Source organism: Rhinoraja longicauda, chromosome 18 (genome assembly GCF_053455715.1).
Source record: "Rhinoraja longicauda isolate Sanriku21f chromosome 18, sRhiLon1.1, whole genome shotgun sequence".
In the NCBI taxonomy this organism is placed as follows: domain Eukaryota; kingdom Metazoa; phylum Chordata; class Chondrichthyes; order Rajiformes; family Arhynchobatidae; genus Rhinoraja; species Rhinoraja longicauda.
The window spans coordinates 26224366-26250356 of NC_135970.1; the positions used below are offsets into that span (position 1 = coordinate 26224366).

The 25991-nt window shown below is 40.0% G+C and overlaps 1 long non-coding RNA gene across 1 annotated transcript in view; it reads right to left on the reverse strand.

Moving 5' to 3' along the window:
- LOC144602336 (uncharacterized) overlaps positions 1–25991 on the reverse strand; it is an 89006-nt gene that overhangs the window by 55530 nt on the left and 7485 nt on the right. Inside the window, exons 2-3 of the long non-coding RNA XR_013548436.1 lie at positions 15583–15649; positions 5612–5678 (exon numbers count right to left, since the gene is read on the reverse strand). This is a non-coding gene — a long non-coding RNA (uncharacterized LOC144602336). The remainder of the gene's footprint in view (positions 1–5611; positions 5679–15582; positions 15650–25991) is intronic.

Genomic DNA, 25991 nt, shown 5'->3' on the forward strand with positions numbered 1-25991 from the left:
ATATTTTTGAAGCAACATCTTTTTCTTTTAATACTGAAATTACAATTGAGGATTTTAATACTACAGACATAGTGTCCTCATAGAATATTGTAATTTTTCTGTAGATTATTAAGTGATATTCACCCAACAGTTGATGGTTTCAAACCCAGACACCAGTGAGTTTATTGATCCCCCAGTTTATTGTCATCTCTGCTGGAAAGTGATCTTTATTGGCCTCAGCAGTTTTCTTTAATGCAACGTTTGCACAGTTTGGTGATAACACAGCTCCAAATAGATGTACCTTCATCCGGTATTCAACAAGATCTTGCTACACATCACCATCGGCCCACTACAGAAAACGCAGATAGTCAATATGCTTTTCTGATATTTTGACCTGATGAAACATTGCTTTGATGTCAGCCAAAAAAGCAACCGGTTCTTGTCTGAATCTGATGAGAATGCCAATGAGTGAGTTGGTTAGGTCTGGACCCTGCAGCAGTTGGCAGTTAAGTGATGTTCCTTTGAAGACTGCACCACAGTCAAAGACCACCTTTCTTTGACTGATACACCCCTGGTGAGGGATGTACCAGAGGTCTCCATCACTTTGATTCATCTGGTCCACTGGTACCCTTTCAGCATAACCACTGCCAATCATTTCTGTGAGGAAATTTCTGTGGCCTACCCCTTATTCTTAAACTGTGGTCCAGAACAAGGGGCCACAGTTTAAGAATAAGGGGTAGGCCATTTAAAACGGAGATGAGGAAAAACTTTTTCAGTCAGAGAGTTGTGAATCTATGGAATTCTCTGCCTCAGAAGGCAGCGGAGGCCAATTCTCTGAATGCATTCAAGAGAGAGCTAGATAGAGCTCTTAAGGATAGCGGAGTCAGGGGGCATGGGGGGAAGGCAGGAACAGGGTACTGATTGAGAATGATCAGCCATGATCACATTGAATGGCGGTGCTGGCTCGAAGGGCCGAATGGCCTACACCTGCACCATTTGTCTATTGTCTATTGAAAGATGTATATTTATCATTAAATTTCTCATTCTTTCCAAACTTGCATTTCAAGCTCTAAATGCGCTGCTCTGGAATGCAATGGTTATTTGGCATGCTGGCGTTTTCTTGTTTGAAAGGTAAGTCAAAAGTGTCCATCTGCAATCCTTGCTGAGCGATTCACAATATCCAAGAACTTTACACCTTCTCTGGACATTTCCTCTGTTTCCTTGCTGGTTCTTTCACTGAAGTCGTGATTGTACTGTTTGACCAGTAGCTCCTCTAGGTTTGCAATGGAAATTAAATTGATAGCAGCAGCAGGGCAGCCATTTACATCCCTGCTGTCGTTGTCTCTTCCTAAGGGACCATAGATGACCCATCCCAGTAGCGTCCTCACAGCCTATGGTCCATCCCCTTGGCTGTTGACCAGCTCCCAAGGTTCCAATACCTTTGAAGCATTTGTCCCGATGAGTAGGTCAATGCCAGAGTCTATTTCAGGAATCTTGATATCCTTCAAGTAAGGCAATTGTATCAGGTCTTCCTGTCTGGGTATGTTTAGCTGAGAAACAGGCATGGTCTTATGTATGAACACATCAGATAGATGAATAAAATCGTCCTTGTCCAGGCTAGATATTTCCAAACCTGAGATATGACGACTGATCACAGGCTTCACTTGGTTCATTGTACGCAAGAGAATTTTGGTCTTTTGACCAGTAATGTTCAGCCTTCTCATCAAGCTTTCTGTGCAAAAGGTGGATGAACAACCGGGAACCAAAAATGCATATGTTTGCAACACTGTGCTCCCCTTGTGGCTCTTCACTTGTACTGGTACAATGGAGAAGATGCAGGTTTCATCACCAGCCCCAAGATACCCACACATATGAGGAGAGAGAACAGCATTACTCGCAATTGGTTTTTCATTCTGTTCTGTATGTTCTGGTTTCTTTTCTTTGTCCTTGTCCATGTGAAGTGTTTCAGGATGATTTTGGTTGCACACATCACGTCAAATGACTCTTGCAGTCTTTGCTCATGTGACCTATTTTCAAACATCCAAAACAGACTCCCGTCTCCTTTAAGAAGTCTACCTTCTCTCTGTGCCCCTTCTTCCTGATCTGTGGACATTGCCCCAATGTGTGACCACTTCTATTACAGAACAAAGAGGAACCTTGCGGCTTGGTGGTAGATACATTTCTTTTCATTCCATTTGTTGTCAGATTTTCTTGCACCTGCGCTTCTACAGGTATTACAGTTGTTGCAAAACTGTTTCCTCTTAGTAGCTGCCTTTCTCTTGTCGTAGAAAAGTAGAGCTTTTGACAGTTGCAACTGGCTTAGCATCCTGGATGTTTCCAAAAAGGGGATCTGATAGTATCTTCACTTGTTTCTCCATAAAGTCTATCAGGTCAGAAAATCTAGCTCGATATCCACGCTGCCCCTGTAGCTCACAAGCCTTATCCCTCCACTTGTCTCTGAGCTTGTAAGGCAGTTTTAGAAGGATAGTCTTCATTTTGGAAGCGACATTCATTTCCTCCATATAGGTGAGATGTCCCATTGCATTGCAACAACCTCTAAGGAACAGTGAGAACGCTTGCAATGCTTTCACATCCTCTGATCTGATCACTGACCAGCCAAATGCCTTGACCATATATGCAGTGGCAATCTTATGTTCATTACCAAAGTGCTCGTTAAGCAGATCTTTTGCTCTTTGATAGCCCTGGGCTGGAGGTAAGTGTTGGCAGCTGCGGACTAAGTCTTTTAGATGCCCTCTTGTGTATTGCTCTAGAAAATGTATACGGTCACTGTTATCATTAGTCTTTCTTTCCACTCCTCTCTCAAATGCCGTGATGAGAACTTCATACTGCAAAGGATCACCATCATAAACAGGAATGTCTCTTGGTGATAGAGTAGAAGAGAGATTTTGTTGAGCCAGAAGACCAGTGATGTCATTTTGCTTCTGAATTAGGTTACAGATATCAACTTGGTTTTTCACCTTTAGGTACAAGAGGGGGGAGGGGGGGGGGGGGGGGTTGTGCGAACACGCCCCTGCACACCCTTTTGCTTTTCAGTTTTTACATTTTGCCTTTTAAGAGAGTGTTGAGTTAGATGAGTCTTATCATGAACTATAGCAGATGGTCCCTGAGTTGTTTGTTTTGGTCTAACAACAACACATTCTGAATTGGTGCACTTGATCAGGCAAGTATTCAGCTGCATGTGGATCTAATTTAGCTTATGTTTCCTTTTGAGCAGTTTTTTTTTCTCAAATAAGAGTTCATCCCATCAGATACTTTAGAGCTTCTTGATCTCATGGCCTCAAGTACATTAATTCTTGCACGTTGCTGCCAGTTCAGCATCCAGTTCCAGTTGTTCTTTCTTTCTTCTCAGTTGTTCCTTTATTTTCAATTGTCTAATTTTTAAACATATAAAATTCTTAAGGGGTTGGAGAGGCTAGATGCGGGAAGATTGTTCCCGATGTTGGGGAAGTCCAGAACCAGGGGTCACAGCTTAAGGATAAGGGGGAAGTCTTTTAGGACCGAGATGAGAAAACATTTCTTCACACAGAGAGTGGTGAGTCTGTGGAATTCTCTGCCACAGAAGGTAGTTGAGGCCAGTTCATTGGCTATATTTAAGAGGGAGTTAGATGTGGCCCTTGTGGCTCAAGGGGTATGGAGAGAAGGCAGGTACAGGTTACTGAGCTGGATGATCAGCCATGATCATATTGAATGGCGGTGCAGGCTCGAAGGGCCGAATGGCCTACTCCTGCACCTATTTTCTATATTTCTATGTCTTCTCTTCTGTTCTTCCTCTCTTTTCAATTGATCTTTTATTTTGAATTGTTCATTCTTCCAATTGTTCTTCTTGTGCCTCAATCTCATGCTTGTCTTTCAGGGCGGTAGCGCGTTTCATGAGAGCAGCCTTATCTACCTGAGCTTTCGTGTGAGCAGAGAACATTGAACATGCACATGATGAAGAACTAGATTTGTGGCTTAATTTAGGTTTTAAGATATTTGAAACACTGTCATTAGGTTCAATGTCATCTGAGTTTACAACATTCTGGTGTATGGCACTTCCAGCAATGGAGTGTGCGGTTTGCTGACCAACCTCAGATAACCACACCTTTACATCTTGTATAAAACCGATAAAAGCTTCCATTGTTTGTTGAACCCACTGATTTTGCTTTTCGAGTTCATCTTCAGGCAGTGGTACTTCACCAATGAGTCGTAATTTTCTTTGACTTCATCACAGAGCTTGATTCATTGAATCAGGTTAGATTGTACTTCATTTATATTTTCCTTTGATTCCATGAGTTCTTTCAGCATTTCCATTAACTTCATAGCTTGTTTACATCTCGAGTTTCTTCTCTTCTGGTGCTTTTCAATGAGCAATTCCAAGCCTTTGGCAGTGTGTTTAATAACCCTTTTTTCCTTTTCAGAATCCTTTCCAACATCGTCATCTTGTGACTGAGCATCAGATCTGACCACAGACATACTTGTACACTATCCCTTTAAGATGGGTTGACGTAAAAGTCATAGCAGCACAAATATTTTAAACAACTGATATCGTGCGATTCTCTAGGTCACTTCTTTGTTCTCAATTCTCCATTACATTAGCCGTTTTCCAACACATCTTCTCACATATAGCTTATCCAATAAAGATTAATTCTGTACGTACTCACTTTCCCTGCCCGTTGGCTTTCGAGGTTTTCAATCTCCATTAGTCAGATTAGCGTAGGTGGCGACCTTGTCCAGTTGTTTGGGAATAGCGGCGTCATGATTGTGAAATAAAACAATCCTTGTTCTGTCCAGTTGATTCACAAGCTCCAGTCTCACTCATAGAGCTAGTTCTTACTTAAGATGTAATGGCAACTTTCCGACTTCTCCAGTAACTTTTTTCCCAATTGTCATTACTACACAAGGAGTCGGAGTGATCTTACACAGACCCAACAGAACAGATCTTCCAGTCGTTTTTTCCAGTTTAATTAGTTGTTTATTGAAGTAGTTGTATAAACAAGGAGATGAACATACCAGGCTATACTTATTGCCCCAAAAAATACACTACCTTGTGCATCTAATGACTGCCTCCAAGTGTCCAAAATAACACGGCAAGATATATCTAGACAAAATAATATAACATGCCAACAGTAGCTAGTCTAAACATAAATGGCTCCTACGGATAAGCTTCAGAATCACTTCTAATTTCCAAATGATCTGTTTTATCTCATTTCCAAAATGTTCCTCAGCTACGTGACATCTAAGGTTGCTCCATTAAAAACATTAACTAATTTAAATCCAAATAATACATTATAATTGGAACTGGAACTCAATTACTCAGAGCGAAAAGGATTTGTGAGCTAAATCCTTACAAATAACATATTCATTTGATTCAAAGTGTTCTTTCTGACTGTAAGTACATACAGAAAGAAAAGACAGGATTAAAAAACCCCAGCTATTTAATGTACTTGGTGTTCCTCAATTATTACTTGGAATCCTGGATAATTAACCCTGAGTCAGCTAGCAGTTTTACATAGACTAATGTAATTATACCAGGCTATGGCTGACAATACAGATGAAGTGAGGAGCCTGACTACCAACAAAGACGAAACACCCATAAATCTTCCATCTCATCTTATATTGTAGTTCCACGTACCAGCTGGTCTTGGTGCAGCATCATTAGGGGCCACAGATCTTCTTTGTTAACGTGACTCTTGTTTATTCTAAGAAGGAGGGAAGAACAAACAAAACATTTTGTTGTGAGAGTTTAATTTAAAGATTTGTTAAGATGAGAATTAACATTGAGGATGCAATACCATACTTGCCCGATGAAGAATTTGCACTGGTTCAAATCTGAATGGATTTTGAATTATGTATGGTGCTAATTCAGTGTCAAAGCCCACAAACAGGATTTATGTTTTGGAAAACACTGTCATGGGTCCTGAAACACAGGTAAGTTATTCCATGTAGCAGTATCTTATCAGAAATGTTGTCACTGTAAATTTCTTATCATTGATGTCTAGGTCCTGAAAAATCTACTCTGAAAACTGCAGAAACAGAACGAAGCAAAGTCGGATTGCTCCAATACTATAGATACTGAAACCAAAAATCACTAGTTTCAATATCAGCAATCAATTGGTTTTCAAATTAATTAAAAATGGGATAGGCAGCTACAAAAATCACACTGTGTGCACCTCTGCATGGTAGCAGGGAACTCTATGCAGCCTCCAGTAGAATATTATAAATATATGTTTTTTTAATATACCTCCTTAGGTCACAGCGCTGTCCTGCACTGCACTTGTTATACACAATCTCACTGGTGGGTTTCCCTGACACCTGATGAAAGAGAAATTTGATTAGTAAACAGTTGAACGAGTTCATGATTGTTGAGTAGGTGCATGTTGGTGCAAGTGACAATGAGCTTTTTCAGATAACTTTGTGCATGTATTTGGTTTCTTGTTGGTAGTATCAGATATTATCTGGATGGTGGAAATATTGCTGACTGGGATATATATGTGTCTTCTATTGTGCACAGTAAATAAGCGACGTCGAGAAATCTGCGTATGAAATTTGGTTCCATTGATTACACTTAAATTGAATTTTAGAGGTGGAAATCAATGTACATTTATTACCTCATTATATAGTTAGTATACCTATGCTGTTGTCTGTTGAAGTGCCTTCTTCTCTGCCTGTACCACCCTCTAATGAAGTTTATATGTTCAATAACCTTACTCTTTTGACCTCTCTGAAATACCTTCAAGAATACATTTTAAATTCTGGAAACTGCTGTTATGTCAGCAAACTATTAGCAAACTAATCAAACTTTTATCCAAAAGATCTCTATTTTAAGAAGGTACATTTAGCTCTTGTTTTCTGACCTATGTTTAAAGAGTTGTGCAAATGTAATACCCTCATATAATCCATCATTTAAACTGTAAGCAACAACTGTAGGTTTTAGTTGTTAAGACATTAATTGGTCAGATTTGGTATTTTATGCTTTGGAAAGAGGCAAGAGAACGCGTGGGCATCTCATGATCTGCAGGTCTGTGATTTGGTGGGCTTTTTGCCATTCACAGCAAAAACAAAGATGCAAGTCTCAGATCATTAAAAATTCATCCTGCCTATGGCTTGTGAAGAATTCAAAATCAGAGAATTATTGACAGCATGAATGAATGAATGAATAAGTTTATTGGCCAATTATGTACACATACAAGGAATGTGCCTTGGTGCTCCACTCGCAAGTAACAACACAAACATACAGTAAACGATTAAGGATAAAGTATAAAACATTTAAACATTAAGAATACAACATTCCGGTTTAAACATGCGAGTGAAATAAACAAGAGCAAAAAGAGACTACAGACTTTTGGTTATTGAGTAGAGCTACTACTCGCGAAAAAAAAAGCTGTTTTTATGTCTGGCTGTGGCTGCTTTGACAGTCCGGAGTCGCCTTCCAGAGGGAAGTGCTTCAAAGAGTTTGAGGCCAGGGTGAGAGGGGTCAGAGATGATCTTACCCGCTCGCTTCCTGGCCCTTACAGTGTACAGTTAAATTTAGTTAAATGTAGGACAGTGGCAAAAATATATGTTTAAATTAAAATAAACCAGCATATTATGATGATGAGTGGAGTCTGAAGATTCTGTCAGTTAAAATTGCTGGTCTGCTGTGCAAGAAATCTAGTACCACCTTGAAATTAAAATGCATGCATTGGCAACACAGGGAGAAAAGAAATATTGGAGCCAGGATGAAGCAAAGTTGGGTGAGCATGAGATTGAGGGAAAGAATAAAGGTGGGTATGAGCACCTAGAGGAAGAAAAGGAGAAAGTAGCACTCTTCAAACTGGCAGAGATGTTTATGGGTGAGTGAGAGTCGATGGCTTCAACCTGTAATTCTCTTCAATGAAACAACACGTTGAACATTTGTGACTTCAGAATAAGGGATGGCATATTTTAGTTAATAATGAGTCTAGAATCTTCAAAAACAGGCAGGATTAAGATACTTAACAGGCAGGTTAAGGACAGAAAGGCCTGTATTCATTTAGTATTCTTCACTGTACATCCATTGTACTGTGGGAATCAAAATGAGGGAACAACTCATACCTTTCATTACACCAAACACTACAAAACTACAGTTTACGAGTTTGCCAATAGAATGGAAAGGTGTACGGAAGTCATGCTTAGAGGCGGGCTGTGAAACCGTACACAATGATGCGTAAGAGTTAATGTTGAAATAAGTTTCCTTCTTCAATATGAAAATAAATAGAATTGCAATATAAAAATAAATAGCACGAGTCATCTTGACATAATATTGTTCTTGCTCAATGTTATTAGGTTTTCTAATGTTGTATTATTTATTTTGTGTCTTAAGCATTGTTCAGCCATTCTTCACGGTGCAACACATTTCTTTGTCAATTAGAATCCAAATTATGGTGAATGATCATGTGCCAGGTTATATTGTCGGAACATTGGTGAGGCTAAAAAATCTATGCTGTCACTGAAGAATAAATAGTATAGAAACCAGTCACAGGGCATATGTGAGATTAAATCTAAAAATTACTGTTTAATTTGTGCCACGCTGCTAATAGCATTGTGAAAATGGCATTTTGCTGTCTGTACATGTTGGAATGTACAGAAACCACTGTGTTTATAAGGTTGATAAGAATTAAATGCAGCACATTTATTAAGAGATAATAATTACAAATGCAAGTACACTTTTAATGATGTGATTATTAAGGAAAGCCAATTCAGCCTAGAAATTCATTAGCTGCTTAACAGCAACATTCAACATCATTGCAGTTAGCCTTTGCTGTTCCAGAATGCGGCATTAGGATTGCAGTTTCAAAACTGTCTGAAGAAGGGTCTCGACCCAAAACGTCACCCATTCCTTCTCTCCAGAGATGCTGCCTGACCTGCTGAGTTACTCCAGCATTTTGTGATACCTTCGATTTGTACCAGCATCTGCAGTTATTTTCCTACAGTACAACTGTGCAAGCAGGTATCCCAAGGGAATGCTTTCTAACAATGAAGGCAGCATTCATGATCATTATTACCAGATCATGTTACCATGCATCTAAAATGCAGGGCTCCAGCCCTTAAAGGTATAGTCCAGCGTTTCTCAACCTTTTTACCCTTGCAGAACCCTTGAAATAATTTTCATGTCTCAGGGAAGCCCTACATAAAAATTCATCACGTACAGCTCCGGTCCACTGACCACTAAAGGCCGTTTCACACTGGCGCCCGATAGACGTCGCTAAATATATTCCCTGTGATTATTATACTTTAAAATGATATAACAGGTTGAAGACTTTATTATAATACCCAAGAATTTTCCAAGAATATGCCGTAGGTGTATAATAAAATTACGAATATGAAAAATGACTCAAAAATCCATTTACATATGATTAGCAAGGATGTGCATTTCTGCTCTACATTGGTTCTAGTCCTGGGGAAAACAAACCCACATATGACCACTAATTGCAGTAATTTAGAGTATAATGTCATCTTGCTTATTGAAGTACATATTGAAGTACTTGAAGTAAGTTCACACATTAATTGATGATCAGCCCAAAAAGATGATAATTGGCTTTTCTGCTGTGTTTTATATTTTAACCCCACCTTAATTAATTAATATAGTTATAAAATCGTGCACTTAAATTTAATATTTACTTATTACAGTTCCACCACTGATATTTTGGCACTCTTGGTTCCAGAGCTTTGCTGGTTTATCCATTTTACCTGACCAAAGGAGGTCACGGCTTCCGAGAGGGATACAACGGTACCGGAACCGTCCACCTAGGTTGCTGGGGGGAGTGGGGGCGAGATGCCGGCCAAGGAAGTCGGCTATAAGGATAGATGTGCTGGCTCCAGCTGGGCTGGAGTTCCAGAGCCCCGGCCGCAGGTTGCAAATTCAACCCACCGATCGGCCGTGGAAGTCCCGATGAGGTCGAGATTGGCTGCATTGCCCAGCCTAGGTGCCACATTTTCGGGAAGACTTCGCGGGGGGATTTCAAGTGAGCTCTCGTAATTTTGTCCGGATTTAAGGAGGCGCCAGACCACCAGTTGCGGGAAAATCGGTGGCGGGCCTGTACTGAATAAATAACTGAGAATTTTCACCCAAACTTTTCAGATTTACATGCAATACTCAACTTTTTAAAAAGTGCATTTGATCTGGTTTGAAATGATTAGCGGCTATTTCTCGTGGAACCTCTAGCGGAACCCTAGTGTTCTGGGGAACCCCGGTTGAGAAACGCTGGTATTGTAGCGACAACTACAAGTCTCGGACTCGCCATAGTATAGTTAATACACCATTGAGAGGCTAGGGACCATTGATTTGGATTCATTGGCAGGAAGTGCAGTCAAGGTCTCCACTGAATGTGTAATTCTCGAGAGTGTTGACCAATGCCAAAATAAATCTTGATATGGATATTGCTCAAGATATGTTATGGTAAAGGTACAAACTTGCACTAGCTATCCAATTGTTCTGCTATCATGTAACATAGTCAAATCCCTACAAATAACCACACACACAGATAGATGCGCGTGCATGCACACACACACTTACACATATACACATGCGCACACATACAAACACACTTCAACAGTAGAGGCCCCTCCTCGTCATGGGTACCATATCAATGGTATTTAAGTATTCATTGTCCCTGCCTTCCCTATTCAAGTAACCATACTAAGGAAAAGTCTGCATCTATGGTGACCACCTTCCACTGAAAAGCAAGCACTATTATCATTCCTATTAATTTCATATTTATCTTTGTGGACGCACCAGAGAGAAAGCATTGCCTAAATTAACTATACAAAGAGAGTAGGAGGAGTAGGAAAGGGAGAAGGCAAAGGAGAAGACAGAAAAGATGAAAATGTGGAGGAAGGGCACCTTGCGCTTTTGATCAAAGCGCAGCTCAATTGCTGGCACGACAAGTGCATGTAGGTTAAAGCATCAAATTTCATGAGGACAGCTACCTGTCATTAGTTTGCTTAAGACATGATCCTGAAATATGGAAGCATTCAAGTGTAGATACACAATGAAATGCATGGTGCATTGCCTAGGCTGTCATAAGGAATGCATGAGATGGCTGGGAATATTTTTGTCACAAATTATATTCAAATCTAAGAGAATCAAAATAACATTCTTTGTATTCTCAGGAGACTGTGACACTTCATATTTTCAACCGATCATCGGGTTTGATACTTTTGAAATTACCTATGCAGTACCTTCCAATAACCCCAACAGTCATGAAGACAAGGTCACAGATGATGATATTGAGTGAAATTAAAACTACAACAAAGCAAAGGATTGTTGTATAATTTTGTAGAATAGCCATGCAGTGCAAAAGTAGAAAAGCGACTTGGAAACCATTCGTACATGATATTGCACAAACACTGCGACATTTGCATGAAATTCACTATAAACTCACTATTGAACCTCTTTCAGACGTGCTGTGAAGTAATTGCATTGTCAATCTATAGTCACTAGCTGAACCTTTGCGGATATTTCTCACAAATGTAATCAAGGTATGGTTGAAGTAAAGCAGTTGTTAAGAAAAGAAAATAAATATGGTTCCCAGAAGCAGATACTTTGCTTCAGCACAAAATCGACAAACAGCTAGCATGATGTGCAATAATGTTAAATGGCAGGCACCAATACAAATGTCAAGTTTATTCAAATATTAACTTTGGCATGGTTTTGCAGACCAACACACTAGTAATCATTTGCTTGCCATTACAGGTGGCTAAAGTAGTCTTGCCATTACAGGTGGCTAAAGTAGTCTTGATGAAAAAGAAATTGTCTGCAAAAGCGAGCATTCTAAATCTAATTTAGCTTATGTTTCCTTTTGAGCAGTTTTTTTTTCTCAAATAAGAGTTCATCCCATCAGATACTTTAGAGCTTCTTGATTTCATGGCCTCAAGTACATTAATTCTTGCACTGGTTGCTGCCAGTTCAGCATCTAGTTCCAGTTGTTCTTTCTTTCTTCTCAGTTGTTCCTTTATTTTCAATTGTCTAATTTTTAAACATTTAAAATTCTTAAGGGGTTGGAGAGGCTAGATGCGGGAAGATTGTTCCCGATGTTGGGGAAGTCCAGAACCAGGGGTCACAGCTTAAGGATAAGGGGGATGTCTTTTAGGACTGAGATGAGAAAACATTTCTTCACACAGAGAGTGGTGAGTCTGTGGAATTCTCTGCCACAGAAGGTAGTTGAGGCCAGTTCATTGGCTATATTTAAGAGGGAGTTAGATGTGGCCCTTGTGGTTAAAGGGATCAGGGGTATGGAGAGAAGGCAGGTACAGGTTACAGAGCTGGATGATCAGCCATGATCATATTGAATGGCGGTGCTGGCTCGAAGGGCCGAATGGCCTACTCCTGCACCTATTTTCTGTTTCTATATCTTCTCTTCTGTTCTTCCTCTCTTTTCAATTGATCTTTTATTTTGAATTGTTCATTCTTCCAATTGTTCTTCTTGTGCCTCAATCTCATGCTTGTCTTTCAGGGCGGTAGCGCGTTTCATGAGAGCAGCCTTATCTACCTGAGCTTTCGTGTGAGCAGAGAACATTGAACATGCACATGATGAAGAACTAGATTTGTGGCTTAATTTAGGTTTTAAGATATTTGAAACACTGTCATTAGGTTCAATGTCATCTGAGTTTACAACATTCTGGTGTATGGCACTTCCAGCAATGGAGTGTGTGGTTTGCTGACCAACCTCAGATAACCACACCTTTACATCTTGTATAAAACCGATAAAAGCTTCCATTGTTTGTTGAACCCACTGATTTTACTTTTCGAGTTCATCTTCAGGCAGTGGTACTTCACCAATGAGTCGTAATTTTCTTTGACTTCATCACAGAGCTTGATTCATTGAATCAGGTTAGATTGTACTTCATTTATATTTTCCTTTGATTCCATGAGTTCTTTCAGCATTTCCATTAACTTCATAGCTTGTTTACATCTCGAGTTTCTTCTCTTCTGGTGCTTTTCAATGAGCAATTCCAAGCCTTTGGCAGTGTGTTTAATAACCCTTTTTTCCTTTTCAGAATCCTTTCCAACATCGTCATCTTGTGACTGAGCATCAGATCTGACCACAGACATACTTGTACACTATCCCTTTATGATGGGTTGACGTAAAAGTCAGAGCAGCACAAATATTTTAAACAACTGATATCGTGCGATTCTCTAGGTCACTTCTTTGTTCTCAATTCTCCATTACAGTAGCCGTTTTCCAACACATCTTCTCACATATAGCTTATCCAATAAAGATTAATTCTGTACGTACTCACTTTCCCTGCCCGTTGGCTTTCGATGTTTTCAATCTCCATTAGTCAGATTAGCGTAGGTGGCGACCTTGTCCAGTTGTTTGGGAATAGCGGTGTCAGGCTTGTGAAATAAAACAATCCTTGTTCTGTCCAGTTGATTCACAAGCTCCAGTCTCACTCATAGAGCTAGTTCTTACTTAAGATGTAATGGCAACTTTCCGACTTCTCCAGTAACTTTTTTCCCAATTGTCATTACTACACAGGGAGTCGGAGTGATCTTACACAGACCCAACAGAACAGATCTTCCAGTCGTTTTTTCCAGTTTAATTAGTTGTTTATTGAAGTAGTTGTACAAACAAGGAGATGAACATACCAGGCTATATTTATTGCCCCCAAAAATACACTACCATGTGCACCTAATGACCGCCTCCAAGTGTCCAAAATAACACGGCAAGATATATCTAGACAAAATAATATAACATGCCAACAGTAGCTAGTCTAAACATAAATGGCTCCTACGGATAAGCTTCAGAAGATCCATCATTGTACCGGTGCCAAAGAATGCCTCTCCAGCGTGTTTAAATGACTACCAACCGGTGGCCCTCACCTCGGTTGTCATGAAATGCTTTGAGAGGCTAGTCAAGAAGCACATCTGCGCCCTCCTTCCTCGCAACATGGACCCACTACAGTTCGCATACCGTCCGAACAGGTCCACGAATGATGCGGTCTCCCAGGTTCTACACACCGCTCTCTCTCATCTGGACAGCCAGGGGGGCTATGTGAGGATGCTGTTCATTGACTTTAGTTCAGCATTCAACACAATAGTCCCCAGCAGACTGGTTGAGAAGCTGCTGGAACTGGTGATTAGCACCCCTCTGTGTGCCTGGGTCCTGGACTTTCTCACTGCCAGGCCCCAAGTGGTCAGGATGGGGGAAACACACATCTAGCTCCCTCACGCTGAACATAGGATCCCCCCAGGGCTGCATCCTTAGCCCCCTACTGTACTCCCTGTACACACATGACTGTGGGGCCAGGTTCAGCTCAAACTCCATCATCAAGTTTGCTGATGACACTGTGGTGGTGGGCCGGATCTCCAACAACGATGAGAAGGCCTACCGGGAGGAGGTGGCTGATCTGGCACTCTGGTGCCAGGACAATAGCCTCCTCTTGAATGTCACTTAAACAAAGGAGCTGATTGTGGACTTCAGAAGGGCTAAACATTCAAGGACGTACACGCCACTGGAGATAAATGGGTCTATTGTGGATAGGGTGAGCAGTTTTAAATACTTGGGAGTCCGCATCGCAGAGGATCTGACGTGGGCAACGCACATTGCCGCACTGGTGGGTAAGGCTAAGCAGCGCCTTTACCACCTTAGACAACTGAGGAAATTCAGAGTGTCTCTGAGGATCCTTCATTGCTTCTACTCTGGGGCTGTAGAGAGCATCCTGTCCGGCAACATTACAGTCTGGTTTGGGAACAGCTCTGCCCAGGACAGGATGGCCCTGCAGAGAGTAGTGCGTTCGGCAGAACGCACCATGGGAACTACACTCGTCCCCCTGCAGGACCTACACATCAGGAGGTGCAGATCCAGAGCAAGCAAGATCATGAGGGACCCCTGCCACCCCAGCAACGGACTGTTCCAGATGCTACGATCAGGCAAACGTCTCCGCTGTCACGCTGTGAAAACGGAGAGGATGAGACGAAGCTTTTTCCCACAGGCCATCAGGACTGTCGACTTTTATAACCCCAGAGACTAAATTTTTGTCGACACTAATAGTAACTTATTAACTTTATTTATATGCTGTAACTGTAATTCTTTTTGTGCACAACCCGCAGGCATTGCCACTTTCATTTCACTGCACATCGTGTATGTGTATGTGACAAATAAATTTGACTTGACTTGAATCACTTCTAATTTCCAAATGATCTGTTTTATCTCATTTCCAAAATGTTCCTCAGCTACGTGACATCTAAGGTTGCTCCATTAAAAACATTAACTAATTTAAATCCAAATAATACATTATAATTGGAACTGGAACTCAATTACTCAGAGCGAAAAGGATTTGTGAGCTAAATCCTTACAAATAACATATTCATTTGATTCAAAGTGTTCTTTCTGACTGTAAGTACATACAGAAAGAAAAGACAGGATTAAAAAACCCCAGCAATTTAATGTACTTGGTGTTCCTCAATTATTACTTGGAATCCTAGACAATTAACCCTGAGTCAGCTAGCAGTTTTACATAGACTAATGTAATTATACCAGGCTATGGCTGACAATACAGATGAAGTGAGGAGCCTGACTACCAACAAAGACGAAACACCCATAAATCTTCCATCTCATCTTATATTATAGTTCCACGTACCAGCTGGTCTTGGTGCAGCATCATTAGGGGCCACAGATCTTCTTTGTTAATGTGACTCTTGTTTATTCTAAGAAGGAGGGAAGAACAAACAAAACATTTTGTTGTGAGAGTTTAATTTAAAGATTTGTTAAGATGAGAATTAACATTGAGGATGCAATACCATACTTGCCCGATGAAGAATTTGCACTGGTTCAAATCTGAATGGATTTTGAATTATGTATGGTGATAATTCAGTGTCAAAGCCCACAAACAGGATTTATGTTTTGGAAAACACTGTCATGGGTCCTGAAACACAGGTAAGTTATTCCATGTAGCAGTATCTTATCAGAAATGTTGTCACTGTAAATTTCTTATCATTGATGTCTAGGTCCTGAAAAATCTACTCTGAAAACTGCAGAAACAGAACGAAGCAAAGTAGGATTGCTCCAATATTATAGATACTGAAACCAAAAATCACTAGTTTCAATATCAGCAATCACTTGGTTTTCAAATTAGTTTAAAATGGGATAGGCAGCTACAAAAATCACACTGTGTGCACCTCTGCATGGTAGCAGGGAACTCTATGCAGCCTCCAGTAGAATATTATAAATATATTTTTTTTTAATATACCTCCTTAGGCCACAGCGCTGTCCTGCACTGCACTTGTTATACACAATCTCACTGGTGGGTTTCCCTGACACCTGATGAAAGAGAAATTTGATTAGTAAACAGTTGAACGAGTTCATGATTGTTGAGTAGGTGCATGTTGGTGCAAGTGACAATCAGACCTTTTTCAGATAACTTTGTGCATGTATTTGGTTTCTTGTTGGTAGTATCAGATATTATCTGGATGGTGGAAATATTGCTGACTGGGATATATATGTGTCTTCTATTGTGCACAGTAAATAAGCGACGTAGGGAGATCTGCGTATGAAATTTGGTTCCATTGATAACACTTAACTTGAATTTTAGAGGTTGAAATCAATGTACATTTATTACCTCATTATATAGTTAGTATACCTATGCTGTTGTCTGTTGAAGTGCCTTCTTCTCTGCCTGTACCACCCTCTAATGAAGTTTATTTGTTCAATAACCTTACTCTTTTGACCTCTCTGAAATACCTTCAAGAATACATTTTAAATTCTGGAAACTGCTGTTATGTCAGCAAACTATTAGCAAACTAATCAAACTTTTATCCAAAAGATCTCTATTTTAAGAAGGTACATTTAGCTCTTGTTTTCTGATCTATGTTTAAAGAGTTGTGCAAATGTAATACCCTCATATAATCCATCATTTAAACTGTAAGCAACGACTGTAGGTTTTAGTTGTTAAGACATTAATTGGTCAGATTTGGTATTTTATGCTTTGGAAAGAGGCAAGAGAATGCGTGGGCATCTCATGATCTGCAGGTCTGTGATTTGGTGGGCTTTTTCCCCATTCACAGCAAAACCAATGATGCAAGTCTCAGATCATTAAAAATTCATCCTGCCTATGGCTTGTGAATAATTCAAAATCAGAGAATTATTGACAGCATGAATGAATGAATGAATGAATGAATGAATGAATGAATGAAGGAATCATTTTTTTGGCCAATTATGTACACATACAAGGAATGTGCCTTGGTGCTCCACTCGCAAGTAACAACACAAACATACAGTAAACAATTAAGGATAAAGCATAAAACATTTAAACATTAAGAATACAACATTCCGGTTTATACATGCGAGTGAAATAAACAAGAGCAAAAAGAGACTACAGACTTTTGGTTATTGAGTAGAGCTACTACTCGCGGGAAAAAAAGCTGTTTTTATGTCTTGCTGTGGCTGCTTTGACAGTCCGGAGTCGCCTTCCAGAGGGAAGTGCTACAAAGAGTTTGTGGCCAGGGTGAGAGGGGTCAGAGATGATCTTACCCGCTCGCTTCTTGGCCCTTACAGTGTACAGTTAAATTTAGTTAAATGTAGGACAGTGGCAAAAATATATGTTTAAATTAAAATAAACCAGCATATTCCAAACATCTGTTATGATGATGAGTGGAGTCTGAAGATTCTATCAGTTAAAATTGCTGGTCTGCTGTGCAAGAAATCTAGTATCACCTTGAAATTAAAATGCATGGATTGGCAACACAGGGAGAAAAGAAATATTGGAGCCAGGATGAAGCAAAGTTGGGTGAGCATGAGATTGAGGGAAAGAATAAAGGTGGGTATGAGCACCTAGAGGAAGAAAAGGAGAAAGTAGCACTCTTCAAACTGGCAGAGATGTTTATGGGTGAGTGAGAGTCGATGGCTTCAACCTGTAATTCTCTTCAATGAAACAACACGTTGAACATTTGTGACTTCAGAATAAGGGATGGCATATTTTAGTTAATAATGAGTCTAGAATCTTCAAAAACAGGCAGGATTAAGATACTTAACAGGCAGGTTAAGGACAGAAAGGCCTTTATTCATTTAGTATTCTTCACTGAACATCCATTGTACTGTGGGAATCAAAATGAGGGAACAACTCGTACCTTTCATTACACCAAACACTACAATAACTACAGTTTACGAGTTTGCCAATAGAATAGAAAGGTGTACGGAAGTCATGCTTAGAGGCGGGCTGTGAAACCGTACACAATGATGCGTAAGAGTTAATGTTGAAATAAGTTTCCTTCAATATGAAAATAAGTATTGAATTGAATAAATAAAAATAGAATTGCAATATAAAAATAAATAGCACGAGTCATCTTGACATAATATTGTTCTTGCTCAATGTTATTAGGTTTTCTAATGTTGTATTATTTATTTTGTGTCTTAAGCATTGTTCAGCCATTCTTCACGGTGCAACACATTTCTTTGTCAATTAGAATCCAAATTATGGTGAATGATCATGTGCCAGGTTATATTGTCAGAACATTGGTGAGGCTAAAAAATCTATGCTGTCACTGAAGAATAAATAGTATAGAAACCAGTCACAGTATATGTGAGATTAAATCTAGAAATTACTGTTTAATTTGTGCCACGCTGCTAATAGCATTGTGAAAATGGCATTTTGCTGTCTGTACATGTTGGAATGTACAGAAACCACTGTGTTTATAAGGTTGATAAGAATTAAATGCAGCACATTTATTAAGAGATAATAATTACAAATGCAAGTACACTTTTAATGATGTGATTATTAAGGAAAGCCAATTCAGCCTAGAAATTCATTAGCTGCTTAACAGCAACATTCAACATCATTGCAGTTAGCCTTTGCTGTTCCAGACTGCGGCATTAGGATTGCAGTTTCAAAACTGTCTGAAGAAGGGTCTGGACCCAAAACATCACCCATTCCTTCTCTCCAGAGATGCTGCCTGACCTGCTGAGTTACTCCAGCATTTTGTGATACCTTCGATTTGTACCAGCATCTGCAGTTATTTTCCAACAGTACAACTGTGCAAGCAGGTATCCCAAGGGAATGCTTTCTAACAATGAAGGCAGCATTCATGATCATTATTACCAGATCATGTTACCATGCATCTAAAATGCAGGGCTCCAGCCCTTAAAGGTATAGTCCAGCGTTTCTCAACCTTTTTACCCTTGTGGAACCCTTGAAATAATTTTCATGTCTCAAGGAACCCCTACATAAAAATTCATCACGTACAGCTCCTGTCCACTGACCACTAAAGGCCGTTTCACACTGGCGCCCGATAGACGTCGCTAAATATATTCCCTGTGATTATTATACTTTTAAATGATATAACAGGTTGAAGACTTTATTATAATACCCAAGAATTTTCCAAGAATATGCCGTAGGTGTATAATAAAATTACGAATATGAAATTGAACACAAAAATGACTCAAAAATGCATTTACATATGATTAGCAAGGATGTGCATTTCTGCTCTACATTGGTTCTAGTCCTGGGGAAAACAAACCCACATATGACCACTAATTGCAGTAATTTAGAGTATAATGTCATCTTGCTTATTGAAGTACATATTGAAGTACTTGAAGTAAGTTCACACGTTAATTGATGATCAGCCCAAAAAGATGATAATTGGCTTTTCTGCTGTGCTTTATATTTTAACCCCATCTTAATTAATTAATATAGTTATGTAATCATGCACTTAAATTTAATATTTACTCATTACAGTTCCACCACTGATTTTTTTTGGCACTCTTGGTTCCAGAGATTTGCTGGTTTATCCATTTTACCTGACCAAAGGAGGTCCCGGCTTCTGAGAGAGATACAACGGTACCGGAACCGTCCACCTAGGTTGCTGGGGGGAGTGGGGGCGAGATGCCGGCCAAGGAAGTCGGCTATAAGGATAGATGTGCTGGCTCCAGCTGGGCTGGAGTAATAGAGCCCCGGCCGCAGGTTGCAAATTCAACCCACCGATCAGCCGTGGAAGTCCCGATGAGGTCGAGATTGGCTGCTTTGCCCAGCCTAGGTGCCACATTTACGGGAAGACTTCGCGGGGGGATTTCAAGTGGGCTCTCGTAATTTTGTCCGGATTTAAGGAGGCGCCAGACCACCAGTTGCGGGAAAATCGGTGGCGGGCCTGTACTGAATAAATAACTGAGAATTTTCACCCAAACTTTTCAGATTTGCATGCAATACTCAACTTTAAAAAAAGGTGCATTTGATCTGGTTTGAAATGATTAGCGGCTATTTCTCGTGGAACCTCTAGCGGAACCCTAGTGTTCTGGGGAACCCCGGTTGAGAAACGCTGGTATAGTTAATACACCATTGAGAGGCTAGGGACCATTGATTTGGATTCATTGGCAGGAAGTGCAGTCAAGGTCTCCACTGAATGTGTAATTCTCGAGAGTGTTGACCAATGCCAAAATAAATATCTTGACATGGATATTGCTCAAGATATGTTATGGTAAAGGTACAAACTTGCACTAGCTCTCCAATTGTTCTGCTATCATGTAACATAGTCAAATCCCTACAAATAACCAACCACACACACAGATAGATGCGCGTGCATGCACACACACACTTACACATATACACATGCGCACACATACAAACACACTTCAACAGTAGAGGCCCCTCCTCGTCATGGGTACCATATCAATGGTATTTAAGTATTCATTGTCCCTGCCTTCCCTATTCAAGTAACCATACTAAGGAAAAGTCTGCATCTATGGTGACCACCTTCCACTGAAAAGCAAGCACTATTATCATTCCTATTAATTTCATATTTATCTTTGTGGATGCACCAGAGAGAAAGCATTGCCTAAATTAACTATACAAAGAGAGTAGGAGGAGTAGGAAAGGGCAGAAGGCAAAGGAGAAGACAGAAAAGATGAAAATGTGGAGGAAGGGCACCTTGCGCTTTTGATCAAAGCGCAGCTCAATTGCTGGCACTACAAGTGCATGTAGGTTAAAGCATCAAATTTCATGAGGACAGCTACCTGTCATTAGCTTGCTTAAGACATGATCCTGAAATATGGAAGCATTCAAGTGTAGATCCACAATGAAATGCATGGTGCATTGCCTAGGCTGTCATACGGAATGTATGAGATGGCTGGGAATATTTTGGCACAAATTATATTCAAATCTAAGAGAATCAAAATAACATTCTTTGTATTCTCAGGAGACTGTGACACTTCATATTTTCAACCGATCATCGGGTTTGATACTTTTGAAATTACCTATGCAGTACCTTCCAATAACCCCAACAGTCATGAAGACAAGGTCACAGATGATGATATTGAGTGAAATTAAAACTACAACAAAGCAAAGGATTGTTGTATAATTTTGTAGAATAGCCATGCAGTGCAAAAGTAGAAAAGCGACTTGGAAACCATTCGTACATGATATTGCACAAACACTGCGACATTTGCATGAAATTCACTATAAACTCACTATTGAACCTCTTTCAGACGTGCTGTGAAGTAATTGCATTGTCAATCTATAGTCACTAGCTGAACCTTTGCGGATATTTCTCACAAATGTAATCAAGGTATGGTTGAAGTAAAGCAGTTGTTAAGAAAATAAAATAAATATGGTTCCCAGAAGCAGATACTTTGCTTCAGCACAAAATCGACAAACAGCTAGCATGATGTGCAATAATGTTAAATGGCAGGCACCAATACAAATGTCAAGTTTATTCAAATATTAACTTTGGCATGGTTTTGCAGACCAACACACTAGTAATCATTTGCTTGCCATTACAGGTGGCTAAAGTAGTCTTGCCATTACAGGTGGCTAAAGTAGTCTTGCCATTACAGGTGGCTAAAGTAGTCTTGATGAAAAAGAAATTGTCTGCAAAAGCGAGCATTCTAAAGTTTGATTGTGTCTTTTTGTGCTGTTTGGTGTCCTGCCAACAGTTAACCAAGTGTCATTCAACAGCAAAAGCACTAAAGTGTCATAAACAGTAAAAACAGAATTCACCGGCTGCAAATCAATGATGGGGAGATTTATGTGAACATTATTGAAGGTTCTCTGTGCAGCTCATACCAAAGACAAATTATTGAAAGCTGGAACATTATCACTTTTCAGAAATGAAGAACAGGGGATATGTTGGCAGCTATATTTTTATGCACTCGATTCACGCAGATCTGCAAAACCGTGTTCAACATCTTTGTGAGCCTGACAAAGCTACGAAAACCCAGCATGAAAGCAAATGCAAGGAAGGACATGAAGTTGAATTAACATGGGAAGGGATGTAGCGTGAAGATTTGTTTGCACTTATCTTTCAGGACATTGTCTATGGCCTGAGCATATGTAGCATCTAAAGAGTAGTTACTTAGCTTTTGTTACAATTCTAAGGGATAATCTTGTTGAGTTTATAGGAGAGAAACAAAAGCTTTATAGCAGAAAGCACACAAGTAGTTGTCAAAGTGGGAGTCAGGAAAAAAATCAAATACAAAATAAATTGCTACTGAAAAAACAATTTTATATGGATTTCAAAAGAAGCGTATGTGTCCATTGACAAAAAAATCCACTTTTTATCTGGCTAACTGACCTGCAATTTAATGTTTTACCTGAAAATCAGAGCAACAGAATGGCATACCACCTTGAAGTATTGAAATCTACCGCTGAGACTGCGAGATGACGGTTGGGGAAGGGTTCTTCAAGGAAGGACTTAGCATCTGAGCTAGCAACCAAATTGGTTGGTGGGGAGAAGCTATTGATCTCAGGACCTTTCTTGTGCATTCCCGGATCATGGCCTTAGACTGTTCAGGGATAGGGAAGGTGCACAATGGCCTCGAGGGTTTGTGACATCGGGGGCTTTGAAAATCAGGGGTTCAAGGTGTCAGGGGTGAAGAATATGGGGAGATCAGTGGATCAGGGGGTCTTGAACATTGAGTTCGTTATCCGGTTGTCTGCCTTGAGGAAACCAGTAAAATTGACCCATTAACCTCACAACGCTCCAAAGGGGACTGGTATTGTCCTATGCATGATTGACATGAAAATTGCATTAGTGTGATTCAGTCTGGAATGTCCCAGTTGAGTTTTGTGAATTAAACCAGAAACGATTGATACAAAAGCAAAGAAAACCAATATTATTGAATTGGTTATGCTGACCCATACAATTTATCACATCATGTTTGTGATCTGCAGTGCAGACAGCCAAAGGAGGTACATGCGCACAGTATCTTCTGAAATAAATGGAAGTGTTTGATTATCTCCTCGTTCTGCCCTTAGTGGTGATTTATGATGTACAAAGCATCTTAACCTCAATGTTACATAAAAATCTTAGGCTTCAAGAAGCTTGCACAAGACGCTCTTTGGTCTGCCTGAACCTCATTGATCACCCAGCACCGCGAGATGTCCATCAGGGAATGTTGCCGACTAGCCCATTCCAGACTGCAGGAGAACATGCTGAGGGAGCACCAAAGCTTGGTGCAGCCAACGCCAAGGCTCTATGGTGGAGGACCACAGTCTAGGGTCCTTCCATTGCTGCACATTGGGGGGGGGCAGGGTGTGGTGGAGACACCCCTCAAACAAGGGAAGAGATATCACCCCAGGGGGGCTACATGAGTGGCAAGGGTGCCTGGTATAATAGTTATTGTAAACACTACAAAATACAATGCTAAGGAATCTATGTAAAGCCACTAAGAATGTCAAGATTTTTTTTGCATAGTTCTTGTTTTATATATTTTTAAAATTCTGAATAAAGTTCATTTATGGGGAAAAAAACCTCGTGTGGACTGAGGATCATTCTCAGTTTGTGCAAACATGGTTTATTGAATATCCGTAATGTATCATTTTGCATTGGATGTTAATTCCAGTTGGGAGGCAGTCTTTCACAAAGGCTTAACATGAAAACACAGTAATCCCTCGTTATAACAGACTTTGGTGCCCGATGTTGCTGATTGTCCGCTATAACCGAACAGAGAACTAAAGTGAACAGAGAACTAAAGTTGCTTGAATTGAAAAGGAAGATCCAATGATAATTGGTATGCAAGAGTGAAAATCATTTAAATCAAAATGTTGTATTGAACAATCTTGATTCTAGCCAGAATTACACATGGTAGTAATTTTTGAATTGATAACTTGTACCCTTGCATAAAATCGGTGAATCAAATTTCTGAGTAGCATGATTTGAGCTTCTCTTTGTTCAAGATTATGTGTTGACAAACCAGGCAGTGACAGAGTTTGAAAATTGAACAGGAAAATGTACAGCCTCATCAAAGTCTGCCATATTGCCAACAGATTTATACTGTATTGGATAGCTAGAAAACTTTAAAATGTGATCTTTATTCATCGTTGTTTAGGTGCTACTATTCAATTATCAATAGTAATGCAACTATTGATAATTCAAATAGTATTAAGTGACATTTGAGAAAGCAAAAAACCTTGCATCAGATTATGAAGTGAAGCAACAATTCAGCCCATGTTTCTCATCAAAATTATTCCTGTTGATTCTTCGTGTTTAATTTCCTCATTTCCTGATTTGAGGAATTTCCTGATTGCAGGTGTATTGGCTGTTAAATGTGCTTGCATATTGGTTTCCAAATATATGACGCATTAATACAGGCTTTCAATTCATCTTCTTCAGTAAAATTGTGGAATTACTGGGAGCAATTGCAGAAAATCTCCATCCAGCATTTAAGTAATATTTCCCATTAATTTATTATTGTGTTTAAGATCTTGCAACAATCAGTCAAATATTCATAGATCCATAGAGCTATACAGTGTAGAAAAAGGCCTTCCGCATAACTAGTCTATGCTGACCACAGTGGCTATCTGAGTGAGCCACATTTGTCTGTTTGGCTCAAATCTCTGTCACCCTTTTCTATTCATGTCCAAATCTCTTTGAAACTCCCTGTACATGGTTGATGTTACCATCGTCTGCTTCGATCCATGGTTAGTCCATAGACAGATCAGTATCTGCAACCAGTTTAAGTTGGCATCGGGACCAGAAGAAGAACAAGCTATGCTCTTCGGCAACAGACCTATCTTCCATAATTTTAGCATCAGGTCTGACTACATGGAGATGCTGGGGATGTGGTTCTGAGAGGTAAGGCCTGCAACAAAAATTGGCTAGACCAGATTGCCAACATCAAACCAAAATTTTGACTGTGGAAGCGTCAATGCTGCACAACCCATCCTTTGTGGTAAAGTTCTTCCAGCCCAACATCTTTGGGCATGACCATCCGGCAGTGGTCAGCATGGAACATTCTGCAGGGCAAGGACTCGATGGATCCTCTGATGTTTCCCTGAGCATACTGCCCAGCTTGTGTGGCCAAATGTCTCATTGCCAGCATTCACTAACAAGCACCAAGATCTCACATAGATAGCAGTGAGAGGGACCCTCCCAGTCAGATCCTTCCTGTACATTACTTACTGCCGATGAATGCTGCCCTCAGATGGCTGCTATGAAGAGGAGATAGTTGCCGAGTTTTTTGCAAGGTGTAGATTTGCAAAGAGAGTCTGGAGAATGATGCAAGGGTCCTTGTCACGAATTAGCTACCATAGGAAGTGGCAGAGGTGGGTTCAGTTACAATATTTAAAAGACATTTTGGAAAGGTTCAGAGGGAAATGGGCCAAACAATGGAGGCAACTTGGTCGGCGCAAGGAATTGGTCTGAAGAGCCTGGTCTGAAGAATTGGTCTGAAGAGCTGTATAACTTTATGACTGAAGAAGGGTCTCAACCCGAAACGTCACACATTTCTTGTCTCCAGAGATGCTGACTGTCCCGCTGAGTTACTCCAGCATTTTGTGTCTACCCTCTATGACTCTATAACTGTGCAGACAGTCAAATTTTCCCATTTTAAACTCTGAAAGGGCAAAATTTCTTCGACCTTTAACTTTACAATATTTCTCCATACCCAGATTAGCTGAAATTCAAATATATCGTTTTTCCATTTCTTGTTACCTGCATTTGGAAATTATGTCATAAATCCAGCAGATGGCAGTATACATCCACTACAGTATTGTATAAAGGAGTGAATTTAATTCCAGAGTCATAGAGCTGTAAAACACGGATATGACCTTCGGCCTACCTTGCC